The sequence below is a fragment of the Podarcis bocagei genome, assembly GCF_964188305.1.
Source record: "Podarcis bocagei genome assembly, chromosome: W".
In the NCBI taxonomy this organism is placed as follows: Eukaryota; Metazoa; Chordata; class Lepidosauria; order Squamata; family Lacertidae; genus Podarcis; species Podarcis bocagei.
This window is the reverse complement of record NC_138131.1, coordinates 57944842-57961628: the sequence shown is the minus strand read 5'-3', so window position 1 is coordinate 57961628 and position 16787 is coordinate 57944842. Positions and strand designations below refer to the sequence as shown.

At 46.5% G+C, this 16787-nt stretch overlaps 1 pseudogene across 1 annotated transcript in view; it reads right to left on the bottom strand.

Moving 5' to 3' along the window:
- Nucleotides 1–571: 571 nt before the first annotated feature.
- LOC308578299 (protein CIMAP1C-like) overlaps nucleotides 572–16787 on the bottom strand; it is a 28443-nt pseudogene continuing 12227 nt past the window's right edge. The window contains exon 5 of the transcript in view: nucleotides 572–1321. The product of the transcript in view is annotated as a protein CIMAP1C-like (transcript). The remainder of the gene's footprint in view (nucleotides 1322–16787) is intronic.

Sequence of the window (16787 nt, the reverse complement as noted above, 5' to 3'; positions counted from 1 at the left end):
CAACAAATAAGAGGTTAGGATAGAAAACGATACCTAAGCAGCCCAGTCTCACTCTCCCTTTCATACATTGAATCACCTGGGTATGGAGGGGGAAGGGATGCACAGAGCTCATAAACATAATCAATGTAGCCTACATTTATCAATTGAGAGCATAATGAATGTGGTTTGATGATAGGCATGTTAGAAGGTACATTAGTCATCCCAAGCTGACAAAATCCAAAACTGCGATCTAAATTGGATTTATTTATTTACTTACTTACGCAAAGCAAGTAACATGTAAACAAGTTACATAGACTGCCCTATAAATTCACTCTTTGGAAGGCTCTTCAATACACACTGGTAAAACACAATATTAAAAACAGCTCTCTCATTTTGCATTTCATTCTCAGTGTAAATAGAATAGTAGCAAGGAAAATAAATATTTATGGAGCTTTGTAAAAAAAAAAAGGTAATACTTATAAAATTATAAAACTATTTCTTATATGAGCAAAAAGAGCATCTTAGCCTTCTTCCCAATAATCTTCTGTAACAGAAAGCGAATTAAGTGGTGGGGTGAGAAACACTTCACTAGTAATGCACACTGGAAGGAGGAAGGATAGAGAAAGGATTTTGCCAAGAACCAAGGCAGACCCCCTGTCTCACAAAGGAGGGCTATCTAGTCCCCCTCCCCAATTACCTGACCCTGGCATAGCCCAAACGTGTTCAAAGTTCATCAGAATCTCTCCCTCTGAAACAAGCTATTTACACCTGCTTCCTGACACTGTGTCACAATGGAATTATTTGGAGGTGGGTCTACCCAAAGGGGCAAGTCACCTCTGTGGCCTGTGAGTCCACCCTCACTCTTTGAGTAAACAAACTGGAGGTGTGCCATGAGAATACTCAGAGTGACGAATCCCAAGACTGAACTGTGGGGCTCTGGGTTTGTCGGTGGTGACCAGCTCCGCATTGTAGTCAGGGGGTCCTGGTGTATAGTTCTTGCTGGAGGAAGCAAACCTTTGGGAGATGCTGTAGGATGGCTGGTGGCACAGGTAAACATCTGGTTCAGGTATGGTATTCATTGCCGGGCCAGGCCCTCTCACCAGGTCTTTAGCATAGCCCCACACAGAGGCACTGGATGCCATTGAGAGGCAGGGAGCTGCAGGTTTGACAGGCAGCTTTGGACCCAGTGTCTGTGGAAGGGTGTATTGGTTGGGTGCTGGGTTTGGGCTGCTCACCCAGTAGTGCGTTCGAAGGCCCATAGTGTACGCTGGTGCATTCGACTCTTCAAGTGGGTGTATCTTCTCCACGTAGTACTCATTTGGGGCAGGCGTACAAGATATAACTGCAAGCCAAGAGCAGATAGGAGGTGACACCCCTCACTTGGTGCTCCCCACTGTCGAGCATGTGGATAAACCTGTGGATACTGTTGGGAATCAAGCCTTTATCAGGAGAAACTGGCAACTCTCCAGGCACCTGGCTTGATCTCCTGATGACCTCCCTGTCTGCATTGCTAGGTCGCGATAGGCGATCCTTCTCAGCGTGAGAAGAACACACCCCTCTTTCCTGCCCCCCCCCGGCAGGGGAAAGAGATAGACAGAAACTTATTTACATGCCTTTATTTCTGTCTTTGCAGCGTTACAGAAAAACACGACTGCTCTCTTCAAACTCCAACAGCCGAGAGACAAACTCCACCTGTACTTCCTGTACAGCTCATATTACACTCTCAGCTAATTCCGGCGCCCTCTGCACTGTGAATTGACTGTCCCTCTGTTTCCCATGGAACAGTCCCAACATTCCCATTATGTTTTGCTTTCAAGCTACCAGCTCGCGGCCGCATTGCTTCTATATCGTAACATACTCCCCCATATGAATCAATGTGTGCTGCGAGCAAAGCGTGATCCAGAGAAGAAAACAAACAGTTGTTATACATATAACACTCCCCTGTTGTTTCAGTTCCACCCTTGGAACTACCCGCCACTGGTTTCCCCAGTGTACCTCTCTGGTAGTCTGACTTCCAAGGAATGAGTGCATCTGCATTACCTTGGCTAGGGAATGTAGTGTTACACTTAGCAACTCCCTGTTGTGTCTTTGTCTCTGACTTAGACACAGCTTCAACCTGTCTTGACTTGTCAACAATAGTAACACATGCAACAGCTAAGTTAGCAAACTCTTTTGAATACCTCTTGGGTGGTACACCCTTTGTAACTCTCTCAGACCTACGTATGAGGTGCTGATCCTCTTTGCTCACTGGTTCAGTCTCAGGACTCTTTGGAGAACCAGTTCCAATAGTAAACAGTGGTTCATCCTTCATTTGTGAAGGTCTAGCCATTGTGTGAGATTTCCTCTCAATGACTGTGTCAACTGAGCTCTTTGAGCTATCACTGTCACTCTGAGTACCACTGTAATCAGTAAAATCATCATCAACATCTGAATTGTCCTCAGTGGGAAATGTGTGAACAATTACTCTCTCCTGTTCAGGAGCACTCTCTAGAAATTTTCTGAGAATCACCTGACCAGATTCAGACAAAATTACTCTGTAGAGACCCTTTTCATAACCCACAAAAATGCCTCTAGCATTCTTTACTCCACCTGGAGCTTCTGTCTTCACATGAGACCCAAAAACCTTAAAATGGGCAACACAAGGTTTTCTACGGAACAGCTTCTCAAAAGGAGAACTTCCCAAATCTTTTGAAACCTTTCTCAATCAAGACTAACAATAACACAATATCGACTCCGCCCAATACTCATGTGGCAAATGTGAACTCAGCAATTGTGCCTTCATGCCATTTTACAATTCTTTGTTCACTTGCACACAGACACTTCTGTTCCATGCTTCTGCAGAAACAGCAGTCTTGTGCCTTATCCCTTTCTTATCCAGGAAATCCTGAAAATCCTGTAAAAGAAAAACTGGCTTTTCATCTGTGAAAAGACAATCAATGTTAGCATTATGAACATTCTTAACCTTGTCACAAAATTCTTTAAACCTTTCTAAGGCTTCTTGTGGTTTCTGCAATATATATACCCACGCATAATGAGAGAAATAATCCACACACACAAGATAATATCTTGCATTGCCTCTAGATGGTGCTAGAGGACCAATCACATCAGCATACACTCGCTGAAAAGCTTTGATTACTTGCGTCGTCTTCTGGACGTTTTTCTACACACCTGCGAAAGAAATCATGTTAGATTCAGATGCATTACAATTTATGCAATCATTTTGATTAAAAGTCAACAAATACAGCCCATCTTTCTCTCTGGCAGAAAGATACAGCTCTCCATCTTTGAAGATTTTGCAGCTTTCTCTATCATAGGACAAAGTCAGTCCTTTCTTTGTGATCTGCGAAACACTCAGCAGATTGAACTTTACATCAGGAACCAAATACACATTGTTTATAGTCAAGTTCAGACTTTCAAGATGCACAGTTCCAAACCCGGTCGCTTTCAGCTCCTGGCCATTGGCCTGTTTCACAGTGAAGCTTTGCTTCTTAAATGTTGAAAACAGATCTCTGTGCGATGTCATGTGCTGTGTGCATCCCGTGTCAAGAACAAAAGCGTTCTCCGTTGAAAATGCGGCTTTTGTTGACAGCAATGCTTTTGCAGGTTTCTTTCCTTTTTAAAAAAAAAAATTATTAGAGTTTCCAATTTTTACAAACAAAAAGAAAAAAGAACAAAAAAACCCCAAAACACATAAATTTCACAGCTTATTTTCTCATAACATCTTTCCCCGACCTCCTCATACCTCCCCTTCTTGTATATCCAATTCAGATTATTCATACAGCAAATCCTTATCTCAAAGCATTACAGCTTAAAAAGAAAAAGAAGAAAAAAACACCTTATTTTCTTAGATTATTATAACTTTGAATAAAAGAAAACCATTTTATCAAATTCCTTTTACCATTACAGCTGAAAACCGCTTAATTTCAATCCAACATCATTCAACATTCCTTAATTTTGCAATATTTTTGTAAATAGTCCTTAAATTTTTCCCAATCTTCCTCTGCCGACTCTTCTCCCTGGTCACGGATTCTGCCAGCCATTTCTGCCAGTCCCATACAGTCAATCAGCTTCATCTGCCATTCTCCCAAAGTGGGCAAATCTTGCGTCTTCTAATACTTTGCAATAAGTATTCTTGCTGCTGTCGTTGCATACATAAAAAAAGTTCTGTCCTTCTTTGGCACCAATTGGCCAGGAGAAAGGCCTCTGTTTTTTTCAGGAAGGTATACTTAAATACCTTTTTCAGTTCATTATATATCATCTCCCAGAAAGCCTTAATCTCTGGGCACGTCCACCAAAGGTGAAAGAATGTACCTTCCATTTCTTTACATTTCCAACATTTGTTATCGGGCAAATGATAGATAGATTTTTGCGAGCTTGACTGGGGTCATGTACCACCTGTAAATCATTTTCATAATATTTTCTCTTAAGACATTACATGCCGTAAATTTCATTCTGGTGGTCCACAACTGTTCCCAGTCAGCAAAATTAATATTATGTCCAACATCTTGTGCCCATTTAATCATGACAGATTTAACCGTTTCATCCTGAGTATTCCATTTCAACAGCAAGTTATACATTTTTGACAAAATCTTGGTTTTGGGTTCTAACAGTTCTGTTTCCAGTTTAGTATTTTCCACCTGGAAGCCAACTTTTTTATCCAAATTGTAGGCCTCCATTATCTGATAATAATGGAGCCAATCTCTCACTTTACTTTTTAATTTCTCGAAACTCTGTAATTTCAGTTTATCTCCTTCTTGTTCCGAAATTTCCCAATATTTCGGCCATTTGGCCTCCATATTGAGCTTTTTCTGGGCCTTTGCTTCCATCGGTGACAACCACCTTGGGGTTTTATTTTCAAGTAAATCTTTATATCTTATCCAGACATTAAACAATGCTCTTCTGACAATATGATTTTTAAATGCTTTATGTGCTTTAACCTTGTCATACCACAAGTATGCATGCCACCCAAAAACGTTATTAAAACCTTCTAAATCCAAAATGTCTGTGTTCTCAAGAAGCAGCCATTCTTTCAGCCAGCAAAATGCCGCTGATTCATAGTAGAGTTTAAAGTCTGGCAGGGCAAATCCACCTCTATCCTTTGCATCAGTTAATATTTTAAATTTTATTCTGGGCTTCTTGCCCTGCCAGACAAATCTAGAAATGTCTCTCTGCCACTTCTTGAAACAGTCCATTTTGTCCAAAATTTGCAATGATTGAAACAAAAATAACATTCTTGGCAATACATTCATCTTTATAACAGCAATTCGACCTAACAAGGAAAGCTTCAAGTTTGACCAAATTTCTAAATCTTTTTTAACTTCCGTCCAGCATTTTTCATAGTTATCTTTAAACAAATTTCCATTTTTAGCTGTCATATTAATCCCCAAGTATTTCACTTTCTTAACCACAGTCAAACCTGTTTCATTCTGGAACTTCTCTCTTTCCAATGATGTTAAGTTTTTCTCCAAAACCTTAGTTTTTAATTTGTTCAATTTAAATCCTGCCACCTGACCAAACTCTTGAATTAATTCTAATACTCTTTTGGTACTAGACTCTGGCTCCTGTAACGTCAAAACTAGGTTACCTGCAAATGCTCTCAATTTATATTGTTTAGCTCCGACCTGTATACCTTTAACCTGCCGGTCTCTTCCGATCATATTGAGCAGAACCTCCAGGACCGATATAAAAAGCAATGGGGAAATTGGGCACCCCTGTCGTGTTCCTTTTTCTATCTTAAATTGTTCCGTAACCACATTATTTACAATTAATTTAGCCTTTTGTTCAGAATATATTGCACCTATACCATTTTCAAAACCTTGGCCTACCCCCATACCCTGCAAGTTCTTTTTCATAAAACTCCAAGATATATTATCAAAGGCTTTCTCTGCATCCACGAATATCAAAACTGCTTTAGTGTTTATATTCACTTCTAACTTTTCCAAAATGTCAATTACGTTCCTCAGATTATCAGATAAATGTCTTCCCGGCAGAAAACCCGCTTGGTCCTTATGAATCTCTTCAATCAGTACTTTTTTCAGCCTCTTAGCCAAAATATCAGCAAAAATTTTGTAATCCACATTTAATAAGGATATGGGACGGTAGTTCTTAAGTTGAGTCTTTTCAGTCTCTGTTTTCGGTATAAGTGGTTCCTCTTCATCCTGGAGAAGAGTGACTAGTGGGGTGCCACAGGGTTCTGTCTTGGGCCCGGTCTTATTCAACATCTTTATCAACGACTTGGATGATGGACTCAAGGGCATCCTGATCAAATTTGCAGATGACACCAAACTGGGAGGGGTGGCTAACACCCCAGAGGACAGGATCACACTTCAAAACGACCTTGACAGATTAGAGAACTGGGCCAAAACAAACAAGATGAACTTTAACAGGGAGAAATGTAAAGTATTGCACTTGGGCAAAAAAAAATGAGAGGCACAAATACAAGATGGGGGACACCTGGCTTGAGAGCAGTACATGTGAAAAGGATCTAGGAGTCTTGGTTGACCACAAACTTGACATGAGCCAACAGTGTGACGCGACAGCTAAAAAAGCCAATGCAATTCTGGGCTGCATCAATAGGAGTATAGCATCTAGATCAAGGGAAGTAATAGCGCCACTGTATTCTGCTCTGGTCAGACCTCACCTGGAGTACTGTGTCCAGTTCTGGGCACCACAATTCAAGAAGGACACTGACAAACTGGAACGTGTCCAGAGGAGGGCAACCAAAATGGTCAAAGGCCTGGAAACGATGCCTTATGAGGAACGGCTAAGGGAGCTGGGCATGTTTAGCCTGGAGAAGAGGAGGTTAAGGGGTGATATGATAGCCATGTTCAAATATATAAAAGGATGTCACATAGAGGAGGGAGAAAGGTTGTTTTCTGCTGCTCCAGAGAAGCGGACACGGAGCAATGGATCCAAACTACAAGAAAGAAGATTCCACCTAAACATTAGGAAGAACTTCCTGACAGTAAGAGCTGTTCGACAGTGGAATTTGCTGCCAAGGAGTGTGGTGGAGTCTCCTACTTTGGAGGTCTTTAAGCAGAGGCTTGACAACCATATGTCAGGAGTGCTCTGATGGTGTTTCCTGCTTGGCAGGGGGTTGGACTCAATGGCCCTTGTGGTCTCTTCCAACTCTATGATTCTATGAAATTTTGGTAGCAATTTCTCCTTTGCATATATCACCAAGCCTCTCTTTTTAACTTTGTCATACGAAATAAATTCTTGTCCCAATCTCTTATTAATAAGCATTTTCCTGTGTAGCCTCATTACATGTGTTTCTTTTAAACAAATCAAGTCCAATTGTTCTTTCCTTAATACATGAAAAACAGATTTCCTCTTCCGAGGGGAATTCAGTCCATTACAATTCCAGGTCAAAAGTTGCAGAGCCATGGTAAGTTACTTAGCTTTCCCTCCAACTGCACCGAGTTGTTGTTGTCTTTCCCTGGGCCCGGGAATCCAAATGACAAGTTTGCTATGTCTAGAATTCCTTTTCCTGATGCAGTCAGCTCCTCTCCTGATTCCACTTCCTTCTGTAAGTCCTCCTCGTGATCTTTCAGAAACTTGTCTTTATCATTCACTGTCCTTATTCTTATTTTCCTTCCTTTGTATTTAAAAGATAAACCTTGGGGAAATTCCCACCTGAAGAGTATTTTATTTCTTCTAAGTAGGCCGACAAGATCTTTATAATAAGCCCTTATATCCAAAATGTGTTTAGGTATATCCTTGAAGGACTCAACAAATGAGTCTTCAATTTCCAAGGTTCTTTGGTAGTGCAGATTCAAGATTTTATCTCTTTCTTCTTTTGTTCTTAAGGTGATCAAACAATCTCTTTCTCTGTTCTTTCCTTGTCTTTTGCTGAGTCTAAATGCACTCACTATCTTGAATTCATCTTTCCCCAGGTCTTGTTGCCAAAAGTCTGTGAATTCCTTTGTAAGGAAGTCTATCAAGTTGTCTTTCTCACTTTCAGGTACTGCTCTAATTCTTAGGTTTCTCTCCTTTCTTTGTAATTCAATCATAGAGAGTGTCAGGTCGTGATCCTCTAATTTCTTATATACCGGTGGTATCTTCTCTTGAACAGCAGTTGCAATATCCTTAGCTTCCTCTGCAATCTGTCGAGTCGAGGCCGATTCCTCTAATAGTTTTTCAATGGACTGTGTATTGGAGTTCACCTTGTTCCCCAGTTCATTAATACTTGGAGTGTTCAAATCTATTTTTGCTGAGGCCCCAGCTACTTGTTTATTTGTCTCTGCAACCTGTTTGGCTAATTTTTCCAAAGATGCATCAATTTTGCCAAGTGCCTGAGCCAATAGCTCTTCAGATGACATAGCTTTTGATTTTACTTGCGAAGCAGCAGCTCCTACTGTGCCTGCCGCTCCGGATGTTGAGGCCCTTCTCTGAAAAGTAATATCAGTCTTGTATTGTCTGCCGGATCTGGTAGTTTTATCCTGTATGTCACTCACCAGCTCTATCTTCCCTTTCCCATCTGCCATAACAAGCCCAAGGTCAGTCACACGCTTGGTGAGTTTGTTTTGCAAAGTAATTTTCCAGAGCTTGGTAACTTGATGACAAAATAGTTGTTACAACGTAGTCTCCTCTAGGGGGACACCCTTCCAACTTCACTATGCAACTGTTAAAAACAAGTATAGTTCTTAAAAGTTCCAATATCCCTCAAAAGCCAGAGTTTCAATGCTTTTAGAAAAGTTTCAGTGTCTCTAAAAAGTTACTTTATAGTCAAAGGCAGATCTATAAACACTGTATCTTTCTCAAAGTGTCAATATTCTTTACCCTTAACATGCAGACAATTCTTCCCACTGGTCGACCTTCCCTGTCATAGGCAGTCCGTTCCCAGATTTCCGAGACAGCAGAAATATGTTTACACCCTCTTTTCTTGCAGGTAAAATAATGCTCGGTTCTCCCCCCTCCACTCCTGCAAACCGGAGGGGAGTCGTCTTTTTTGGTGCTGGATTTGACCTTTAAAAGTCGTCTTTCAGGGTTACAGCTTTACAGTCTCTTTACTTTAATCTATTTACAAGTCGGAAGAGGCAGCCTTCCTGTTTGTGCCTTTCCCGTTTCGGTGCCAAATTAACTAAATTTTTCTTCCAATTACTTGCTTACTCCTACTCACGGGTAGTTGCTTTAGCTTCCAATTGTCCAGAAAGAAATCAGTGCTCTCCGCGCCACACACCCCCTTTCCGTTCCGGAGCCTTTAAAAAGGGGGGCGCAAACGGAGCCCGCCGAGTCTCCAAGTTCTCAGGCTTCCCCGCCTGAGATTTCTTCGGGTCCCGCTTCGCCGCAGCGGTCAGACCCTGTCCCCGTGGAGCCGATTCCCTCCGGAGCTCAGAGGGAATCCGCCATTTGTCGCTGGTGCTGACCGGAAGTCTTTTGCAGGTTTCACCTGGGACTTGGTACGACTTTTGCCTGACGCTTCAGGCTTTGCAGAGCTCCCCTTAGCTCCTTTGTGTTGACATGGCTTCTTACAATTCCGCTGAAGATGCCTAGTCTGTCCACAATTGAAACAATGGACAACGTTCAAAGCAACAGCCTGTTCTTCACTAGCAATAGCAGTGGGGGTGTCAGAACTCCGAGCTTCTCTCCCCCTGTCTTTGACATCTATTGCAGCAAGGCGATCTTTCTCATTGAGAATCACGGCGCAGATTCTCTCCGTCGTGAGTTCTGCGGCAAGTAGAGAACCAAGCTGACTTGCAACCGTTTTATAATAATAATAATAATAATAATAATAATAATAATAATAATAATAAAAATTTTATTTATATCCCGCCCTCCCCAGCCGAAGCCGGGCTCAGGGCGGCTAACAACAATCAAATAATCAAACAGTAAAATAGTTACACAATCTAAAAATATTTCATTATAAAAATTAATTAAATCAAATTGAAGGCAACCAATTAAGCAAAATTATGTGCAGGTTGCCAGAGGAGGGAGTCAGGCTGCGCCCTGACCAAAGGCCTGGTGGAACAACTCTGTCTTGCAGGCCCTGCGGAAAGATGTCAGGTCCCGCAGGGCCCTAGTCTCTTGTGACAGAGCATTCCACCAGATTGGGGCCACAGCCGAGAAGGCCCTGGCTCTAGTTGAGGCCAGCCTAACCTCTCTGAGGCCTGGGACCTTGAGGATGTTATTATTGGCAGACTGTAGGTTTCTCTGTGGGGCATACCAGGAGAGGCGGTCCCGTAGGTACGAGGGTCCTAGGCCGTATAGGGCTTTAAAGGTTAAAACCAGCACTCTATAAACACTGTATCTTTCTCCTGTACTCCACCGGGAGCCAGTGCAGCTGGTATAGTACCGGGTGAATGTGATCTCGCAGCGAAGACCCCATAAGGAGTCTCGCCACGGCATTCTGCACCCGCTGGAGTTTCTGGGTCAGTCTCAAGGGCAGCCCCACGTAGAGCGAGTTACAATAATCCAGTCTGGAGGTGACCGTCGCATGGATCACAGTGGCTAGGTCAGGGCGAGAGAGATAAGGGGCCAACTGCTTAGCTTGGCGGAGATGAAAAAATGCCGCCTTTGTTATAGCTGTAATCTGCGCCTCCATGGAGAGGGAGGTATCGAAGATTACACCCAAACTCTTAACGGACGGTGCTGGCACTAATTGCACCCCCGCAAGAGATGGGAGTTGCCCCCTCAATCCCATATCGTCCCGCCCCAGCCAGAGGATCTCTGTCTTCGAAGGATTTAACTTCAACCGGCTCCCACGTAACCATCCAGCCACAGCTTCCAGACATCTGGTTAGTGTGTCTGGGGCCGAGTCAGGATGGCCATCCATCAACAGATAGAGTTGGGTGTCATCAGCATACTGATGGCAACCCAGCCCAAAACTCCGGACAAGCTGGGCGAGGGGGCGCATAAAGATGTTAAAAAGCATCAGGGAGAGAATCGCACCCTGAGGCACTCCACACACCAAGGAGTGGCGCGATGACAATTCCCCCCCAAGCGCCACCCTCTGTCCCCGACCAGAGAGAAACGAGCGCAGCCATTGAAGGACTGTGCCCTGGATCCCCACGTCGGCAAGGCGGTGGTCCAGGAGTTCGTGATCGACCATGTCAAAGGCTGCTGACAGATCTAGAAGAATCAGCAGCCCCGACCCGCCTCGATCCAGCTGCCTGCGGAGATCATCTGTTAGGGCGACCAGAGCCGTCTTGGTCCCATGACCAGCGCGGAAGCCGGACTGGAATGGATCCAAAGCAGATGTTTCATCCAGAAACCTACCAAGCTGTTCAGCAACCGCTCTCTCAATCACCTTACCCAGGAATGGAAGATTCGAGACCGGGCGGTAATTGGATAGATTTGAGGGATCTAATGATGTTTTCTTTAAGAGCGGACGCACCACCGCCTCCTTCAGTTCCCCTGGGAATATCCCGGTGCCAAGGGACAAATTGATGATATCCCCCAGGGGGGCCCGCACCTCGTCTGGACACGCTCTAATCAGCCATGACGGGCACGGGTCAAGAGGACAGGTGGTGGGCTTTCCAGCTTGGAGGAATCTGTCCACATCGGCTGGAGATATCCGGTCAAAGTGGTCCAATACTGGACCCGAGGACAGTCGAGGGGCCTCCAGTTCCTTTATTGTATCCAAATTGGCAGGGAGGTCATGGCGGAGCAACAGGACCTTCTCCGCAAAAAAGCTCGCAAATGCCTCACAGCTGTGTGTCAGATTGTTATTTAAATTTGGCTGTCCTTCAAGGGATGTTAAAGACCGAATTATACTAAATAATTGCGCCGGGCGAGAGCTAGCGGATGCAATGCAAGCCGAGAAGTAAGACTTCTTAGCGGCCTTCACTGCCATCTCATAGGTTTTCATAAAAACCCTATAAGATGTTCTTGAGGCTCCGTCACGGGCACCCCGCCATACTCGCTCTAGCCGTCTGAGGTCCCGCTTCATTTTCCGAAGCTCCTCGGTAAACCAGGGAGCCCGGTTTCTACGGGGTCGTAGAGGGCGCTTAGGTGCAATCTCATCGATGGCTGCCAGGAGCTGGGTATTCCAGCCCTCAACAAGCTCAGTCAATGAGTCGCCAGGGGGAGAAAGGTCCCGCAAGGCTTGACGGAATCTATCAGGGTCCATCAGCCTCTGCGGGCGAGCCCAAATCGGCTCGCCACCTAAGCAGGGTGGGGGTGGAACATCAATCCTGGCTTTCAGAGCATAGTGATCAGACCATGGCACCTTCATCGAAGGAGACATGATCACATCTATACCGGCGCCAAAGATCAAATCCAGCGTGTGGCCTGCTTGATGTGTGGGGCCCGAAACAAACTGGGAGAGCCCTAGTGTCGCCATGGAAGACACCAGGTCCAGAGCCTGTGAGGAGGGAGTGGCATCAGCGTGGAAGTTGAAGTCTCCCAATACCAATAGGTTAGGGAACTCCAAGGCCCAGCCGGCCACCGCCTCCAACAGGCCTGACAGGGTGGCTGCTGGTACGCTAGGTGGCCGGTACACCAGCCAGACAGCCAAGCTCTCCTCGGAGCCCCACACTAGGCCAACACATTCAATGCCGGGGATCAATGGCGATGGTAGAGCCCTGAAAGAACAATCTTCCCGGATTAATACTGCCACCCCTCCCCCCCGGCCCACAGTCCGTGACTGGTGGAGGACGGAGAAACCCGGGGGCGGCATCTCTCGTAAGGTAACAGTTACCCCTTCGCGCACCCAGGTCTCCATCACACAAGCCAGGTCAACCCCCTGCGAGGTAAAGAAATCTCGCAGGGTAGCGCTTTTGTTGCCTATAGACCTGGCATTGCACAACACCAGTGAAGGAGGTGAGTAATCCTTGCTCACCCTACCCTCGTCCCTCGGGATGGGGCGCAGATTGGAAGGGGTACGAGCATATCCGTATCTCAATCCCCTTCGCCTATAACATCTGCCCCCACCTCCATACCTCCCTCGCCCCTCCACGGTAGCAATCCCAAGCCCCATACTAACCTCCATTTACAAATTAGAAAACAAAACAACCAAAACAATTATGCCCAAACAAAACCAATCCCCACCCCACTCGATATCCAACCCCAAAAACAAAACAAGACGGAACAAACAAAAATACATAGATAAAAACCACCATTCACGGTGGTACAACAAAGTAAACAATAAAAACACCTTAAAATATATATAAACATCTTCAACATTTGCTGCAGCAGCACCAGTGTCCTTAAAGCTATTACGGGGGTGAGCCTGGGCCCCGCCCCCTAGGCCGGATGGAGTGAGCCTGAGGAGGGAGAGGCCTTCTCCGACACTCCGATGCAGCAGCAGCGATGTCCCAGACCCCAATGAGGCCTCTTAAGGCTGTGGCGAAGGTGAGCCTGGGCCCCGCCCCCTAGGCCGGATGGAGTGAGCCTGAGGAGGGAGAGGCCTTCTCCGACACTCCGATGCAGCAGCAGCGATGTCCCAGACCCCAATGAGGCCTCTTAAGGCTGTGGCGAAGGTGAGCCTGGGCCCCGCCCCCTAGGCCGGATGGAGTGAGCCTGAGGAGGGAGAGGCCTTCTCCGACACTCCGATGCAGCAGCAGCGATGTCCCAGACCCCAATGAGGCCTCTTAAAGCTGTGGCGAAGGTGAGCCTGGGCCCCGCCCCCTAGGCCGGATGGAGTGAGCCTGAGGAGGGAGAGGCCTTCTCCGACACTCACGATGCAGCAGCAGCGATGTCCCAGGCCTCAATGAGGCCTCTTAAGGCTGTGGCGAAGGTGAGCCTGGGCCCCGCCCCCTAGGCCGGATGGAGTGAGCCTGAGGAGGGAGAGGCATTCTCCGACACTCCGATGCAGCAGCAGCGATGTCCCAGACCCCAATGAGGCCTCTTAAGGCTGTGGCGAAGGTGAGCCTGGGCCCCGCCCCCTAGGCCGGATGGAGTGAGCCTGAGGAGGGAGAGGCCTTCTCCGACACTCCGATGCAGCAGCAGCGATGTCCCAGACCCCAATGAGGCCTCTTAAGGCTGTGGCGAAGGTGAGCCTGGGCCCCGCCCCCTAGGCCGGATGGAGTGAGCCTGAGGAGGGAGAGGCCTTCTCCGACACTCCGATGCAGCAGCAGCGATGTCCCAGACCCCAATGAGGCCTCTTAAAGCTGTGGCGAAGGTGAGCCTGGGCCCCGCCCCCTAGGCCGGATGGAGTGAGCCTGAGGAGGGAGAGGCCTTCTCCGACACTCACGATGCAGCAGCATAAGTCCGATTAAGGCTGTTAATAATCATGAAGCAGAATATCTCTTCCTGTAGAGAGAAATTGCATTCTGCCATCTGCTGGCGTAAGAATTTCATCTCTGTCAGATGCGCTTGTACATCTCCATCTGGCACTAGCCTTAGATTGGTCAGCTTTTCAAAATGCAGCAACGCTGAAGAACCAGCATCTCTTTGATGTATTCTACGCAGCTGTCAGAGCCGCTTCCAGGTCCCAGCTCACAGAGGACCACGCTAGCCGGCAGTATTGTACAAACTTCTTTATTGAGCTACAGTTTCCATTTTCAAGCCGCAGCGCGCAGCTCTACGTCTTAGAAGCTAGACCGGCGAAGCTCCGTCTGAGTCTCCGCCTCCTGTACACCAACTTAATACTCTAGCCTTACTCCACCTCTTCCGTCTTTCCTTTCTCCTCTGGGTCCCTCTACCCCCCGTGGTCTCTTCCTTCCTGGACTCTTCTGACGCTGACCCCCCCGACTCTTCTCCCTCCTTGCGGCGGGCTTTAGGACCTGGCTCCCTATCCGGGCTGCTTACTGTGCCGCCTTCCTGTGCATTTGAACTTGGCGCGCGCGCGCAGCCTTCAACCTTCCTCTTGACCGTTTCCTCGCTCCCCGATGGAGGTGTGGCCAATCCTAACTCCTGCCCTCCCGCTTGCGGCGAGCCGCCAGATCCCGATACCTGGGACCCCTCCCCCCTACTGCGCTCTGGTGGGGAAGCTGGTCCCGATTTCCAACTTCTGCTCCCTGAGTCCCCTCTGGTCCCTTCTACCTGGGGTGTCCCCCTAGGCGCCCCCCTTGCTCTGACCACTGGCGCCCCTTTCTGTGAATCTTCCGACTCACTGGAAAGACTCGGAGATCTCGGGCCGCTGTCATCGCTCATATTACCTCCGGATTCCTCCCCCTCGCTCTCTGTTTCCTCCCTTTCCTGTGCCTCTGCTCCTGAACCCCTGACAGCAGCGTTTGCCAAATCTCACGCGCGCATTGCAAATTCTGAATATGCACGAGTTGATCATCTGAGATACACAGAATTATGGCCGTCCTGGCTCTCACATTCTGTGAATTCCAACCTGGCGTTGGTGCAGCAGGGATGGGGTTTTCAGTCACCCCAAAAATCCTCTGATTCTGAAGCAGGGCTTTCATCTTTACAGACCATGAGGAATAATTGTCATTAGTCAGTGGAGGTGGGTAAGGTAAGCCTCCTCCCTTCTTGGCATCCATTTTGAATCCAAGCCTCAGCTCTCACTCTCGAGCCTGTAAAATTCCAAGAGTCTATTGGCTGTTTACTGCCTCACTTGGCAGTTAAACACAGGCTGTTTTGAAAGTCCTTTCAAGAGCAGTGAGATATTAGACAAAACAAACGCTGTTTACCAGCCTCTCACAGTCCCAGCCCCTCTTCCGTTGTTGGCCGGTAACTTTCCACTTTACTGACGTTTCGTTGCTTAGCAACTGGACATTCCAGGCTTATCAAGACTCAGGTATGCGAAATATGTGGCTCTCTTTCAGTGCTGGTTTCATCCAAAAGCAGACACTCAGTGAACCGAAGAATGTCTCAATTCGCGTTCACTCTCACAGCCATAAAATTAGCATACCTTAGGGGTTCCGTTGCTCAGCAAAAACACCTCCTCCGGTGCTTCCATCCGCACGCTACCATATCTTCCTTATCTCCTTGCAGAGGATGAAGTACGCTCCATCAACCTCTCTTGTTGCTTTCATGGATCAAAACCATCCTCTGCTACCAGATGTTGGGAATCAAGCCTTTATTAGGAGAAACTGGCAACTCTCTAGGCACCCGGCTTGATCTCCTGATGACCTCCCTGTCTGCATTCCCCAGCAGGATACAGGCTAGGTCGTGATAGGCGATCCTTCTCAGCGTGAGAAGAACACCCCCCCTCTTTCCTGCCCCCCCCCAGGCAGGGGAAAGAGATAGACAGAAACGTATTTACATGCCTTTATTTCTGTCTTTGCAGCGTTACAGAAAAACACGACTGCTCTCTTCAAACTCCAACAGCCGAGAGACAAACTCCACCTGTACTTCCTGTACAGCTCATATTACGCTCTCAGCTAATTCCGGTGCTCTCTGCACTGTTAATTGACTGTCCCTCTGTTTCCCACGGAACAGTCCCAACATTCCCATTATGTTTTGCTTTCAAGCAAGGATATGGCAGCAGGGGGATCTGACACTCTTCTAGATCAAATGCTACAACAATTTGCAATTTTGAATAAGAAGGTTGATGACCAAACAGCAAAAATCGACTTAGCCACATCCTCAATTACTAAACTATCTGAACAAGTGGCTAAGCATTCACAAGAAATTGGGAATTTAAAAGACGCAACATCTGACCGGAAATTGGCCGAGGCTGCAAACGAAAAAGCAAGTCAAGCAATTCAGAAAGTGGATGAATTGAAAGGAGAGGTAAGGCCACTACATAAACACATCACCGACCAGCAGGCCTACCTGTCTATGGTGGAACTGAGAAACAGGGAAAATAATTTAAGATTACGCTCTATCCCAGAGATTGAGAAAGAGGATTTGACCGGCTTTTTGACAGCAGAATTCTCTAAATTCTGGGGTATAGAGGAAGATACAGACTTTAAAATAACAACTGCATTCAGATTGGGAAGAGTTGTCAAGAAAGACAGGCCTAGAGATTG